This window comes from Homarus americanus, unplaced genomic scaffold, assembly GCF_018991925.1.
Source record: "Homarus americanus isolate GMGI-L3 unplaced genomic scaffold, GMGI_Hamer_2.0 scaffold35730, whole genome shotgun sequence".
Classification (NCBI taxonomy): domain Eukaryota; kingdom Metazoa; phylum Arthropoda; class Malacostraca; order Decapoda; family Nephropidae; genus Homarus; species Homarus americanus.
In genome coordinates this window covers 2,447-10,041 of record NW_024752742.1, presented here as the reverse complement: position 1 = coordinate 10,041, position 7,595 = coordinate 2,447, and the positions used below count along the sequence as shown (strand labels likewise).

General features: G+C 39.1%; 1 long non-coding RNA gene across 2 annotated transcripts; it reads right to left on the bottom strand.

Annotated features, from left to right (window-relative positions):
• Positions 1 to 214: 214 nt before the first annotated feature.
• Positions 215 to 7,238, bottom strand: LOC121855186. Of its 2 annotated transcripts, XR_006086734.1 has the most exons (4): positions 7,197 to 7,238; positions 6,740 to 6,838; positions 6,530 to 6,571; positions 215 to 460 (listed from the first exon to the last, which is right to left on the bottom strand). It is a non-coding gene; the product is annotated as an uncharacterized LOC121855186 (long non-coding RNA). The 2 variants fall into 2 exon arrangements; XR_006086733.1 differs by lacking the exon at positions 7,197 to 7,238 and having other exon boundaries at positions 6,740 to 6,902.
• Between the last annotated feature and the right edge of the window lie 357 nt (positions 7,239 to 7,595).

Sequence of the window (7,595 nt, the reverse complement as noted above, 5' to 3'; positions counted from 1 at the left end):
TCTTGAGAGTACTCTTCTGCGAGAAACATTTTCCACATTCCTCACATTCAAACTCCTTTACACCATTGTGTACAAGAATGTGTGTCTTGAGATTACCCTTCCACGAGAAACATTTCCCACATTCCTCACATTTAAACTCCTTCACACCATTGTGTACAAGAATGTGTTTCTTGAGATTACTCTTCTGGGAGAAACATTTCCCACATTCCTCACATTCAAACTCCTTCACACCATTGTGTCCAAGAATGTGTATCTTGAGATTACTCTTCTGGGAGAAACATTTCCCACATTCCTCACATTCAAACTCCTTCACACCATTGTGTACAAGTAAATGTTTCTGAAGAGCAGACTTGAAGCCAAACTGTTTGCCACATTCCTCACAGGAGAGCTTTTTATCTCTGCTTGACATTGTGAACTTCTACTTAGTTTCACTTGGTCTTGAGACGTGACATCACAATATCTGAAATAAAATATTTTGCCTTAGATGATATTCTTATAAAAGTACAATTTATAAATGAAAACTACAAGTGACTAAATCAATTTGTGTAAAATAAGAGTAAAAATAAAATAAAAATATAAAATAAAAAGGTTATATTAATCTACACCGCAAAGATGCCGGAAACCCAGCTTTATGAAGTGAGACAGATTGTATGAGTATGGAAACACAGAAGAAGGCAGAGCATTCAACAGTGTGAGGAAAGAAGGATGTACTATAATGGGTTATTATAGTGTGACCCACAGTCACACAGACACAGTTTGGCTGTGTGAGTAAAGAAGGATGTACTTTTGTACTATAACGGGCTATTATAGTGTGACCCACATCCACACAGACCCAGTTTGGCTGTGTGAATAAAGAAGGATGTACTATAACGGGTTATTATAGTGTGACCCACATCCACACAGGCACAGTTTGGTTGTGTGAGTAAAGAAGGATGTACTATAATGGGTTATTATAGTGTAATCCACACAGGCACAGTTTGGCTGTGTGAGTAAAGAAGGATGTACTATAACGGGCTATTATAGTGTGACCCACATCCACACAGACACAGTTTGGCTGTGTGAGTAAAGAAGGATGTATTATAATGGGTTATTATAGTGTGACCCACATCCACACAAACACAGTTTGGCTGTGTTAGTAAAGAAGGATGTACTATAATGGGTTATTATAGTGTGACCCACATCCACACAGACACAGTTTGGCTGTGTGAGTAAAGAAGGATGTACTTTTGTACTATAACGGGCTATTATAGTGTGACCCACATCCACACAGACCCAGTTTGGCTGTGTGAATAAAGAAGGATGTACTATAACGGGTTATTATAGTGTGACCCACATCCACACAGGCACAGTTTGGTTGTGTGAGTAAAGAAGGATGTACTATAATGGGTTATTATAGTGTAATCCACACAGGCACAGTTTGGCTGTGTGAGTAAAGAAGGATGTACTATAACGGGCTATTATAGTGTGACCCACATCCACACAGACACAGTTTGGCTGTGTGAGTAAAGAAGGATGTATTATAATGGGTTATTATAGTGTGACCCACATCCACACAAACACAGTTTGGCTGTGTTAGTAAAGAAGGATGTACTATAATGGGTTATTATAGTGTGACCCACATCCACACAGGCACAGTTTGGTTGTGTGAGTAAAGAAGGATGTACTATAATGGGTTATTATAGTGTAATCCACACAGGCACAGTTTGGCTGTGTGAGTAAAGAAGGATGTACTATAACGGGCTATTATAGTGTGACCCACATCCACACAGACACAGTTTGGCTGTGTGAGTAAAGAAGGATGTATTATAATGGGTTATTATAGTGTGACCCACATCCACACAAACACAGTTTGGCTGTGTTAGTAAAGAAGGATGTACTATAATGGGTTATTATAGTGTGACCCACATCCACACAGAGACACAGTTTGGCTGTGTGAGCAAAGAAGGTACTATATGTATTATAGGACCCACATCCACAGGTGCAGACACAGCTTGGCTGCGTGAGTAAAAGAAGGATGTACTATAACGGTTATTATAGTGTGCACCCACATCCACAGCACACAGTTTGGCTGTGTGAGTATAGAAGGATGTACTATATCGGGTTATTATAGTGTGACCCACATCCACACAGACACAGTTTGGCTGTGTGAGTAAAGAAGGGTGTACTATAATGGGTTATTATAGTGTGACCCACATCCACACAGACACAGTTTGGCTGTGTGAGTAAAGAAGGATGTACTATAACAGGTTATTATAGTGTGACCCACATCCACACAGACACAGTTTGGCTGTGTGAGTAAAGAAGGGTGTACTATAATGGGTTATTATAGTGTGACCCACATCCACACAGACACAGTTTGGCTGTGTGAGTAAAGAAGGATGTACTATAACGGGTTATTATAGTGTGACCCACATCCACACAGACACAGTTTGGCTGTGTGAGTGTAGAAGGATGTACTATAACGGGTTATTATAGTGTGACCCACATCCACACAGACACAGTTTGGCTGTGTGAGTATAGAAGGATGTACTATAACGGGTTATTATAGTGTGACCCACATCCACAGACACAGTTTGGCTGTGTGAGTATAGAAGGATGTACTATAACGGGTTATTATAGTGTGTGACTCCATGGCAGACACAGTTTGGTATGTGTGGAGTAAAGAAGGATGTACTTATAACGGGGTTATTATAGTGTGGCCCACATCCACACAGACACAGTTTGGCTGTGTGAGTACAGAAGGATGTACTATAACGGGTTATTATAGTGTGACCCACTTCCACACAGACACAGTTTGGCTGTGTGAGTAAAGAAGGATGTACTATAACGGGTTATAGTGACCCACATCCACACAGACACAGCTTGGCTGTGAGTAAAGAAGGATGTACCATAATGGGTTATTATAGTGACCCATATCCACACAGACACAGTTTGGTCAGTGAGTAAAGAAGGATGTACTATAACGGGTTATTATAGAGTGACCCATCCACACAGACAGTTTGGCCAGTGAGTAAAGAAGGATGTACTATAACGTGGGTTATTATAGTGGGGACCCACATCCACACAAGTAGACACAGTTTGGCTGTGTGAGTAAAGAAGGATGTACTATACTGGGTTATTATAGGTGACCCATATCCACACAGACACACAGTTTGGCTGTGTGTGTGAGTAAAGTTGAAGGTGTACTATAACGGGTTATTATAGTGTGACCCACATCCACACAGACACAGTTTGGCTGTGTGAGTATAGAAGGATGTACTATAACGGGTTATTATAGTGTGACCCACATCCACACAGACACAGTTTGGCTGTGTGAGTATAGAAGGATGTACTATAACGGGTTATTATAGTGTGACCCACATCCACACAGACACAGTTTGGCTGTGTGAGTATAGAAGGATGTACTATAACGGGTTATTATAGTGTGACCCACATCCACACAGACAGTTTGGCTGTGTGTGAGTAAAGAAGGGTAATGGCAACGGGGTTATTATAGTGCACTCCACATCCACACAGACAGTTTGGCTGTGTGAGTAAAGAAGGGTGTACTATAACGGGGTTATTATAGTGTGACCTACATCCACACAGACACAGTTTGGCTGTGTGTGCAAAGAAGGATGTACTATACCTAAGTTATTATAGTGTGACCCACATCCACACAGACACAGTTTGGCTGTGTGAATACAGAAGGATGTACTATAACTGGTTATTATAGTGTGACCCACATCCACACAGACACAGTTTGGCTGTGTGAGTACAGAAGGATGTACTATAACTGGTTATTATAGTGTGACCTACATCCACACAGACACAGTTTGGCTGTGTGAATACAGAAGGATGTACTATAACTGGTTATTATAGTGTGACCCACATCCACACAGACACAGTTTGGCTGTGTGAGTACAGAAGGATGTACTATAATGGGTTATTATAGTGTGACCCACATCCACACAGACACAGTTTGGCTGTGTGAGTAAAGAAGGATGTACTATAACGGTTATTATAGTGTGACCACATCCACACAGACACAGTTTGGCTGTGTGAGTACAGAAGGATGTACTATAACGGGTTATTATAGTGTGACCCACATCCACACAGACACAGTTTGGCTGTGTGAGTACAGAAGGATGTACTATAAGGTTATTATAGTGACATTATCCACACAGACAAAGTTTGGCTGTGTGAGTTAGAAGGATGTACTATAATGGGTTATTATAGTGACCCACATCCACACAGACACAGTTTGGCTGTGAGTAAAGAAGGATGTACTATAACGGGTTATTATAGTGTGACCCACATCCACACAGACACAGTTTGGCTGTGTGAGTAAAGAAGGATGTACTATAACGGGTTATTATAGTGTGACCCACATCCACACAGACACAGTTTGGCTGTGTGAGTAAAGAAGGATGTACTATAACGGGTTATTATAGTGTGACCCACATCCACACAGACACAGTTTGGCTGTGTGAGTAAAGAAGGATGCACTATAACGGGTTATTATAGTGTGACCCACATCCACACAGACACAGTTTGGCTGTGTGAGTAAAGAAGGATGTACTATAACGGGTTATTATAGTGTGACCACATCCACACAGACACAGTTTGGCTGTGTGAGTAAAGAAGGATGTACTATAACGGGTTATTATAGTGTGACCCACATCCACACAGACACAGTTTGGCTGTGTGAGTAAAGAAGGATGTACTATAATGGGTTATTATAGTGTGACCCACATCCACACAGACACAGTTTGGCTGTGTGAGTAAAGAAGGATGTACTATAATGGGTTATTATAGTGTGACCCACATCCACACAGACACAGTTTGGCTGTGTGAGTAAAGAAGGATGTACTATAACGGGTTATTATAGTGTGACCCATATCCACACAGACACAGTTTGGCTGTGTGAGTAAAGAAGGATGTACTATAACGGGTTATTATAGTGTGACCCACATCCACACAGACACAGTTTGGCTGTGTGAGTAAAGAAGGATGTACTATAACGGGTTATTATAGTGTGACCCACATCCACACAGACACAGTTTGGCTGTGTGAGTAAAGAAGGATGTACTATAACGGGTTATTATAGTGTGACCGCTGTGCCTCCAACTCGGCCCAGCAAATACCAACACGGACCATCTCGGTTAACCAACCTTTAACTCAAACATTCTAATGTATGTTTATATCAACGACATAACATAAAACATTTATTACCTTTACCACGAGGGAGGGAGGAAGGCCCACAAATTAACATTTACTTACAAAATTAACAACAATAAACGAGACGGCCACCTTGGTTGATGTCGACCAGCTTCACCTTGTCCGATTCTCTCTCTTATCTTTCAGTAACTACAAGTTTTCATTATTAATACTATAATAAAAGCATTTTATTTATAAATGATACATAATATAAATAAATTATACTTTAATTATAATGTTTTATTGTTGATTAAATTCCCACTAATAGATATATATTAATATTAAACTAAACTTAAGTCAGTGGCTGGAGAACCGAATAGCTTGACAACATTCACAATTTTACTAAAATAAATTTAAACAATAACATTTTGTGTTGAACTATTTTAAGTTTATTTATTAATATTTTATTAATATATAACACTACAGTATATAGAATCAGTAAACGAACGACTCCGTGGAACTAATTGTGTCGGTTAATGGAGGGACCAGTGAGGATATTTTAGTGACCCCTCCCTGGTGACAACCTTAACCTGACGTGGGTCAACACTCCACTATCCACCTATTTGAACCTTTATTAATGTGGAACAAGTCCATTATAAGAACAATTCACTGGACAATACTCACAGCAGTAGGTATAACCTGTAATATTTGATCACTAACTTGAACTATCATCATTATTGCTGTGGAATGTTCCTAAAAGTACAGTAATTATTTACCTATTATACAGTACAGCATTAATTTAATCCCAAGATTGATGCCAAAAAACTATATTTAAGTATAACTTAACCCAAATAAAATACCCCATTTGTTTGTAAAGTTTCCTGGCTTTTCCATGCAGTCGACACCCCAATAGTCTATGTTATTTATAAAACGTACATGAAAGCCTTTTAAAAAATACGGGCAAAGCCTAAGTAATCTACTTTAAATATCTAATTGTTTCAAAAAGTCATTAACACAATAACTAATTTGTGAACCCAGATTTAAAATCAGGTAAAGTAGTACCCTGTACCTTCGTAGGATATTTAAACTATTTTTTTACCCCAAGTGCTGAAGACAAAGGTATTAGGTCAGGCATATTTGACAAATATTTTGACAACGTGAAACTAACTTCATACAGTAAAGATGGTCAACATATTTAAGACCACCCATAAAGGCCTTTTAAAACTTACGGGCACAGCGTAATCTACTTAAAATATCTAATTATTTCAAAGGTCTTTAACACAATTACTTGAATTTTTAAACTGTGATCCCAGATCCTTAATAAAAACTAAAACCACAAAGATATACACTGTACTGTGGTGCAGCAAGAGACCCGTTAACCAAAACAAACCTTCGTCTTGTGGCCCATATCTTACATCTTCACGTCACCGTCCTGGAATGAATAACATTTTAATACCTAATAAATTAAATACTCTGGGCAGTAATATTATATAATATGTATACAGTACTATACAGTATTATATTATACAGGAACTCATTAAATCTTCAAACATTTACAAACAATATTATGGTTAAATTAAGACACTTTAGAAAATCTTACCTCGACGAATGACACAAGGAACTTCATTAACCATGATCAGCGAGGCAGCAATATGGTAGTTGTCTGAACACTACAGTAACAACCAATTGGAGCCGTAAACTGTAAACAAAATAACCCTGTTACTCTTTTTGTAGAAACTCAGATAATTTTTTGTTCCAACATGTTGGAGACGAAACAACCTTGTAAAGGATTGCCAACACGGTTTTATGCCGGGGCGCTCCTGCTTAACACAATTGCTCAAGGTACTGGATATTTGGACCCATAGTCTGGAATGGGGTGGTAATATAGACAATATTTACCTAGATTTTGCCAACGCTTTCAACAATGTACAAGAAAAGGCTGAAAATCAAACTGGAAGGGTATGGAATTCGAGGAAATGTCCTAGCATGGATAGAAGACTTTCTACATGACCGCAAGCAGTGTGTGGCGTTTATTGGCACAAAATCGTCATCCGTACCTGCCACAAGCGGGGTACCACAGGGCAGTGTATTGGGCCCGCTGTTGTTTGTTTGTTTCATAATGACATGCCTGACGTTGTACACTCCTCCACACAAATGTTTGCGGATGTCGCCAAGTTATTTCGGGAAATCAAGAACCAAGCAGACTGCGAAGAGCTGCAGAAGGACCACAAGTTAACTCTGGTCAACAACTTTCTTAATACCACTTACTAGTCACTAATGGATAACACCTGGTAAATTCACAAGTTATATCCCACTGCCATAAGGGTTTAATTATCTATAAACAACGACATTGTGAAGAATCTTGTGATTTTTCCTTTCCCAGAGAATTAAAATACCATCGAAGACAGAGTTTGGTTCGGTTAGGTTTGAATCCCACCAAATTGTTATTTTCCCCG